Source organism: Tachyglossus aculeatus, chromosome 2, assembly GCF_015852505.1.
Source record: "Tachyglossus aculeatus isolate mTacAcu1 chromosome 2, mTacAcu1.pri, whole genome shotgun sequence".
NCBI lineage: Eukaryota > Metazoa > Chordata > Mammalia > Monotremata > Tachyglossidae > Tachyglossus > Tachyglossus aculeatus.
This window is the reverse complement of record NC_052067.1, coordinates 100,399,325-100,406,580: the sequence shown is the minus strand read 5'-3', so window position 1 is coordinate 100,406,580 and position 7,256 is coordinate 100,399,325. Positions and strand designations below refer to the sequence as shown.

At 44.5% G+C, this 7,256-nt stretch overlaps 1 non-coding gene across 1 annotated transcript; it reads left to right on the top strand.

Moving 5' to 3' along the window:
* The first annotated feature begins 6,734 nt into the window (after window positions 1-6,734).
* On the top strand, window positions 6,735-6,872 carry LOC119924824. The gene has a single exon (XR_005449514.1). It is a non-coding gene; the product is annotated as a small nucleolar RNA SNORA7 (small nucleolar RNA).
* The last annotated feature ends 384 nt before the right edge of the window (window positions 6,873-7,256 follow it).

Below are 7,256 nucleotides of genomic sequence, written 5' to 3'. Positions count from 1 at the left end.
TATAAAATGGGGACTCAAAACATGTTTCCCCTCCTACACATAGACTGTGATCCCCCTATTGGACAGGGACCCTGTCTGACCTGATTATCTCCTAGCTACCCCAGCAATTGCTACAGTTTTCTGTTCATAGTAATTGCTTATCCAGACCAAGCCCCCCTTTCCCTCTGCTCCTCCTCCCCTCCCCATCACCCCGATCCCCTCCCTCTGCTCTACCCCCCATCCCTGCCCCACAGCACTTGTGCATACATGTACATATTTATTTTTCTTGTATTTTATTTATGATGTTTATATATTTATAATTCTATTTATTTATACTGATGCTATTGATGCCTGTCTACTTCTTTTGTTTTATTTTGGTGTCTGTCTCCCCCTTCCTAGACTGTGAGACCATTGTGGGGCAGGGATTGTCTCTATTTGTTGCCAAATTTTACTTTCCAAGAACTTAGTACAGTAAGTGCTCAATAAATATGAATGAATGCATGAATGAACGAATGAATGAATGAAAGTACCACAGTTGCTAGTAATTAGGCATAGTCCCTGGCTCTCAAGGGACTCACAACACGGCAGAGGAATAGAAGTGGGGAGGGAGAGTGACAGATACAATAAGGGAAGATGAGTAAAAATCCAATATAATACATAAAAGACAAGGAGAATAATGACTCCAACAAGAGCAATAGGGTGCTGTGGCTAGAGCAGCATTGAAACCTCTTTGTTGTGGGGCAACTGAGGCTGAGCATGATCCCTCATCCCTCAACCAAGTCACCCCACAAGGTAGAAGCAGAATCACAAAAATTCCTTAGACCTCAGGGAGCCCCCCTAACACCTTCTACTCCAGCCCCCCAGGATATTTAAGCAAAGTTGATTCCTAGTCAATGAATTTTCCAATTGTGTTGCTGCCCAGAGGACAGCACATACACTGCTCCAGGTTTGGCCAGTGTCTAATTGATGCATGATTCAAACTTCACTTGGGATGTCTTGCTGCAGTAACTTGCAACTGAATCCTCTTCTAAAACCAACTTAGTCCTTGTGCCTTTCTCTCACAACTCTCTTTCTCTCCTCCTCGCTCTCCTCCTATCTCTTTCTCCCCCCCTTATCTCTCTATCTCTCTCTCTCTCTTTCACTCACCATCAGTTCCTTGCTCACGCTCTCCCTCATGCCTGAAACTCCCTCCCACTTCACCTAAGACAGACCTGTGCTCTCTATCTCCTCTAGGAAGCCTTCCCCTACTAATCACTCATCTTCCTGTCCTATTTTCCCTCTTTATTGACTCAGCTATGCACTTGAGTTTGTACTGTAACATTAATGGGGAGTTTCCAGCTCTAAATCCCAGCCATAAGAGCCTCCAAGAGTCCTAATTACCCAGGCCCATATCAGCCTCCGCTGCATACTATAAACCTTTAGATTTCTCATTCTTCTCCCACAGGATAGGTGCTTCCTACTCACTGCACCCCAACTCCCTGGGTCCATTTTTCTGCGGCCACTCTACGACTGAAGGCATGTCTCAGACAATGGGCCTGCACAGACTGTTGCCTGTGGGGACTCATCATTGACCAGGATTTCATCTGGACTTGCTCAAATCTACACAGTCACCACAGACTTTCCAAATCTCTTTCTATAAGCTAGATTGGAATGGGCGAGCAGATGCTGGAGGAGGGAACTGGATAGAATGGGATGATGGATGATTCATTCATTCATTCATTCAATCGTATTTATTGAGTGCTTACTGTGTGCAGAGCACTGTACTAAGTGCTTGGGAAGTACAGGATGATATCATGGGGAAAACAGACCGGAAGTTTCAAAATGATCTAGAAGGCAATAAGGCTCTTGGGGAAAAGAACTGAGAGAGACACAGTTCATGAGTCAAGAGGTGAGCACAGACAGTGACTTTCCCTTTGTCATTCTACATGTTTTAAAGTCACAGTGAAGCAAAGACCTCAGACGCTGTGGCTGTGGCACAGCAGAGGAGACCTGGATGAAAGCTTACAAAGAACAGGTCAGCCTGGAGTCTAGCAGTCAGAAATGGGGTGATCCTCTTAGAAAACACTTCAGAAAGGTAGTGACTCAAGTAGGGAAAAACAAAACCAACACCATTCATTCATTCATTCAATCGTATTTATTGAGCACTTACTGTGTGCAGAGCACTGTACTAAACGCTTGGAAAGTACAAAGCGCTTGGGAACCAAAGCTAACAAGCACAACAGCATAGTAAAGGGGAATTCTTAACATACATAAGATGTGAAAGGGATTGTTGGTCTCACAACCATCTTATCAACCCCCTCAATCAATTAATCAATCAATCAAATAAATCTATTTATTTTGTTAATGATGTGCATATAGCCATAATTCTATTTGTTCTGACAATTTTGACACCTGTCTACATGTTTTGTTTTGTTGTCTGCCTCCCCCTTTTAGACTGTGAGTCTGTTGTTGGGTAGGGACTGTCTCTATATGTTGCCGACTTGTCCTTCCCAAGCGCTAAGTACAGTGCTCTGCACACAGTAAGCGCTCGAAAAATATGATTGAATGAATGAATGGTGTTTATTGAGTGCTTCCTATGTGTAGAGCAATGTAGAAGGCCTTACAATAGACCCAGTGCATGTCCTCAAGGAGCTTTAAATCAAATCGAGGAGACATATTAAAATAAATTGCACATAGGGAAAGTTGCAGAGTTTAAGAATATATACATAAGGGCTGTGGAGCTTTGTGTGTGGTAATAATGGAGAGTAAAGAAGAAGAGAGAAGCAGCATGGTCTGGTGGATAGAGGACAGACCTGAGAGTCAAGTGACCTGGGTTCTAATTCTGGTTCTGCGACTTGTCTGCTGGGTGATGTTGGGCAATTCACTTAGCTTCCCTATGCCTTAGTTTTCTCAGATCCCTCATCTGCAAAATGGGGATTCCATTCCTGTTCTCCCTCCTCCTTAGGCTGTGAACCCCATGAGGGACCTGATGATCTTGTATGATCCTGTATTAATTAATCAATCAATCAATTGTATTTTGTATCTTGTATCTACCCCAGCAGTTAGTACAGTGCTTGACACTTGGTAAGTATTTAACAATTACAATAATAATTATTATCATTGTTATTATCATCATTATTAGATAAGCAGCATATGTCAATGGAAAGAGCAAGGACTTGGGAGTCAGAAGTCATGGGTTCAAATCCCGGCTCTGCCAATTGTCAGCTGTGTGACTTTGGGCAAGTCACTTAACTTCTCTGTGCCTCAGTTACCTCATCTGTAAAATGGGGATGAAGACTGTGAGTCCCACATGGGACAATCTGATCACATTTTATCCTCCCCAGCACTTAGAACAGTGCTTTGCACATAGTAAGCACTTAAAAAATGCCATCATTACTATTATTATTATTATTATTACTATTAAAGACCCATATGCATAGACAAAGAGGTAGGAGGGTGAAGAGAGTGGGGTCTTATCAGGGGTGAGGTTTAGTTGTGGAAGACTGGAAGAGATATGATTTTAGGAGGGCTTTGAAGTTGAAGAGTGGTGGTCTGGTACTTGTTAAGCACTTACTATGGGCCAAGCAAGAATGCTTGGCCCATAGTAAGTGTTTAATAAATGCCATTATTATTATTATTATTATTCTAAACACTGGGCTGGATACAAGTTAATCAGGTTGGAGATAGTCCGTGTCCCACCTGGGGTTCACACTCTTAGTCCTGATTTTACAGATGAGGTAACTGAATAACTGGATAAGTGACTTGCCCAAGATCACACAGCAGACATGTGGTGGATTTAGAATTAGAATCCAGGTCCTTCTTACTCCCAGGCACATGCTCTATCCACCAAGCCATGCTGCTTATGTGAAGGGGAAGGTTGCTCCTAGTAGGAGGGAGGGTATGAGCAAGGGTCTGATGGAAAAAAGGATGAGATTGAAGCATAGTGAATAGGCTGGTGTTAGGAGAATGAAGTTGTAGTGGGAGAGGAATTCATTCATTCATTCAATCTTATTTATTGAGTGCTTACTGTGTGCAGAGCACTGTACTAAGTGCTTGGGAAGTACAAGTTGGCAACATATAGGGACAGCCCCTACCCAACAACGGGCTCACAGTCTAGAAGGGGGAGACAGACCACAAAACAAAACATGTGGACAGGTGTCAAGTCATCAGAATAAATAGAAATAAAGCTAGATGCACATCATTAACAAAATTAATAGAATAGTAAATATGTACAAGTAAAATAAATAGAGTAATAAATCTGTACAAATATATATACAAGTGCTGTGGGGAGGGGAAGGAGGTAGAGCAGGGGGGATGGGGAGGAGGAGAGGAAAAAGGGGGGTCAGTCTGGGAAAGCCTCCTGGAGGAGATGAGCTCTCAGTAGGGCTTTGAAGGGAGGAAGAGAGCTACTTTGGGGGATGTGCGGAGGGAGGGCATTCCAGGCCAGGGGGAGGATGTGGGCTGGGGGTCAAAGGCAGGACAGGCGAGAACGAGGTACAGGAATGAGGTTAGGTAAGAGGGACGGAGAGGAATTAATATTTGATGCTGAGTTGGATAGGCAAATCAGTGAAGGTTTGTAAGAGTGGAGATACATGAGCACAATTATTTTTTAGAAAGATTACCCTGACAGCAGAGGGTGGTATGGAGAGGGGAGAGTCTGGAGACAAGGGGGTCAGTGGGGAGACTGGTGCAATAGTCCAAGTGGGATATGTTTTACCTGTCTACATGTTTCACCTGTCTACATGATTTGTTTTGTTGTCTGTCTCCCCCTTTAGACTATGACCCTGTTGTTGGGGAGGGACCATCTCTATATGTTGCCGACTTGCACTTCCCAAGTGTCAGCACAGTGCTCTGCACACAGTAAGAGCTCAATAAATACGATTGAATGAATGAATGAATATAAGTGCTTGCACTAGCATGGTATCAAGAAGCAGCATGGCGTAGTGGATAGAGCCCGGGCCTGGGAGCCATAATGTCATGGCTTTTAATCCCTGCTCTACCACTTGTCTGCTGTGTGGTTTTGGGCAAGTCACTTCACTTCTCTATGCCTTAGCTACCTCATCTGTAAAATGGGGGTTGAGACAGTGAGAATCACGCAGGACCGGGGCTATGTCCAACCCAACTTGCTTGTATCCACCCCAGCGCTTAGTACAGTGCCTGGGACACAGTAAGTGATTAACAGGTGCTATAATAATTATTATTATTACCAGGTTGAATGGAGAGGAAAGGGCACATTCTAGAGATGTTATGAAGGCAGAACCAACAGGATTTGTTGTCCTTGAATTTGCACGTTGAAGGAGAGAGATGGGACGAGGCTTGTGAGTCAGAAATAGGAAAGTCAAGGGGAAGGAAAGTGCTGGGTGGGAAAGTGACGAGTTCAATTTTGTAAAGAATTTTGTTTGAGGAGTGCACAGGAAACCTGGACACACTGATAAAAATCTCACCATCATAGCACTCTATTTATTTTACTTGTACATATTTACTGTTCTATTTATTTTGTTAATGATGTACATCTAGCTTTATTTCTATTTGTTCTGATGACTTGACACCTTTCCACATGTTTTGTTTGGTTGTCTGTCTCCCCCTTCTAGACTGTGTGCCCGTTGTTGGGTAGTGACCGTCTCTATATGTTGCCAACTTGTACTTCCCAAGCACTTAGTACACTGCTCTGCACAAAGTAAGTGCTCAATAAATACGATTGAATGAATGAATGTATGTCAGAAGAGCTGTGGGCTGGTGTACCGACTGGAGAGCCCCACCCTCGTGTTTAATAATAATACTAATAATAATAATGGTATTTATTAAGTGCTTACTATGTGCCAAGCACTGTTCTAAGTGCAGGTAATAATGGTGTTTGTTAAGCACTTACTATGTGCCAAGCACTGTACTAAGAAATGGGGTGGATACAAGCAAATTGTGTTGGACACTGTCCCTGTCCCACGTGGGACTCACAGTCTCAATCCCCATATTACAGATGAGGTAACTGAGGCCCAGAGAAGTTAAGTGACTTGTCCTAGGTCACACAGCAGGCAGGTGACAGAGTGGGATTAGAACTCCCAGGCTCGTGCTCTATCCACTAAGCCACACTGCTTCTGTTTAAAGATAGAGCTCTTCAACATCCCTAGCTCTCCCCTCTCCGTCCCTGACTTTCCCTCTGAGAACCTTCAAAACTATTCTTGGGGTAATAGGGAGCAGGAGAGATCAGCGGGGAGAAGGTAGGAGGAAGGAGACTGGAAGTGGCAGGGGATTTGGAGCAAGTATGGACGTCTTCTCAAGTCCCATGGGGGCCGAAACCTAAGCTCCCTCCGCTGGAGACCAAACCTGCCTAGCAGGAGGGCTGGGGAAGGACCCCACAGGAATACATCGCTGAGAGCCAGTCTGGTAGCCAAGACCACAGCCCCCTGAGACCATTTCTGACAACAGAGTTCTGTTCCTGGGAAACTGCCCAGCAACGGGAGCAAGATTACCAACTGCTCAGAGTTGTTTTTACAAACAGGATGAATAAAAATGACTGACTTTCGCAGCTTGTTACAAATAGATCAGAAGCAGCGGAGAGCAGGCGTTTCAGAAGTTGGATAAGGAGGGGTGATGACTGTGAGTACACAACAGGGGTACAGACCGCCTCAACTACATCTGATTGGACTACGGCCACCCCAGGTGCCCCTCTCTGATCTTTATTCCCTCATCTGAAGGGATTAATTTATGGCACGGTTATGAGCTGCCACTTTTGATTGGTTAATGGGGACAAGAGCGGCTTTCTTTTATTGGTTCCCTCTCCCCTCTCAGGGTCAAAGCTGGAGAATTTCCAGTACTCTACCAGTCTCGACTATGGGAGGGAGAGTCAAGCAGAGGCCTGTCCATTCCATTCCTAGCTTGGGCAGTGGCTAGCGAGTGGAAGGCAATCTGCTACAAGTCAAAACCTGCCTGTGCTGGGCAGCAGTGGCATAAGAGAGAATCAAGGGAGGAGACTCAGGTTTACTGCGTGGAAGGAGGCAATCGTAAACCACTTCCATATTTTTACCAAGAAAACTCTATGGATGCACTACCAGGATGGATGGAAGTGCGGCGTCCTGGGAGAGGTGTGTCCATGGCATCGCTATGGGTCGGAGACGACTCGACAGCAAAAGACAAAAGTCCCCAGCACTATTGTCCCTGCTGTGGGAGGGGCTGGGAGCAGAGTCCTGTTGATGGGATCTGAAACTTTATTAAAATTTTATTACAGATGAAATGATGAAGAGAATGTTTCTGAAAAAAAAATCAATCTCCTTCCCTGTCTAAAGCCCAAATGACCCTGCTAA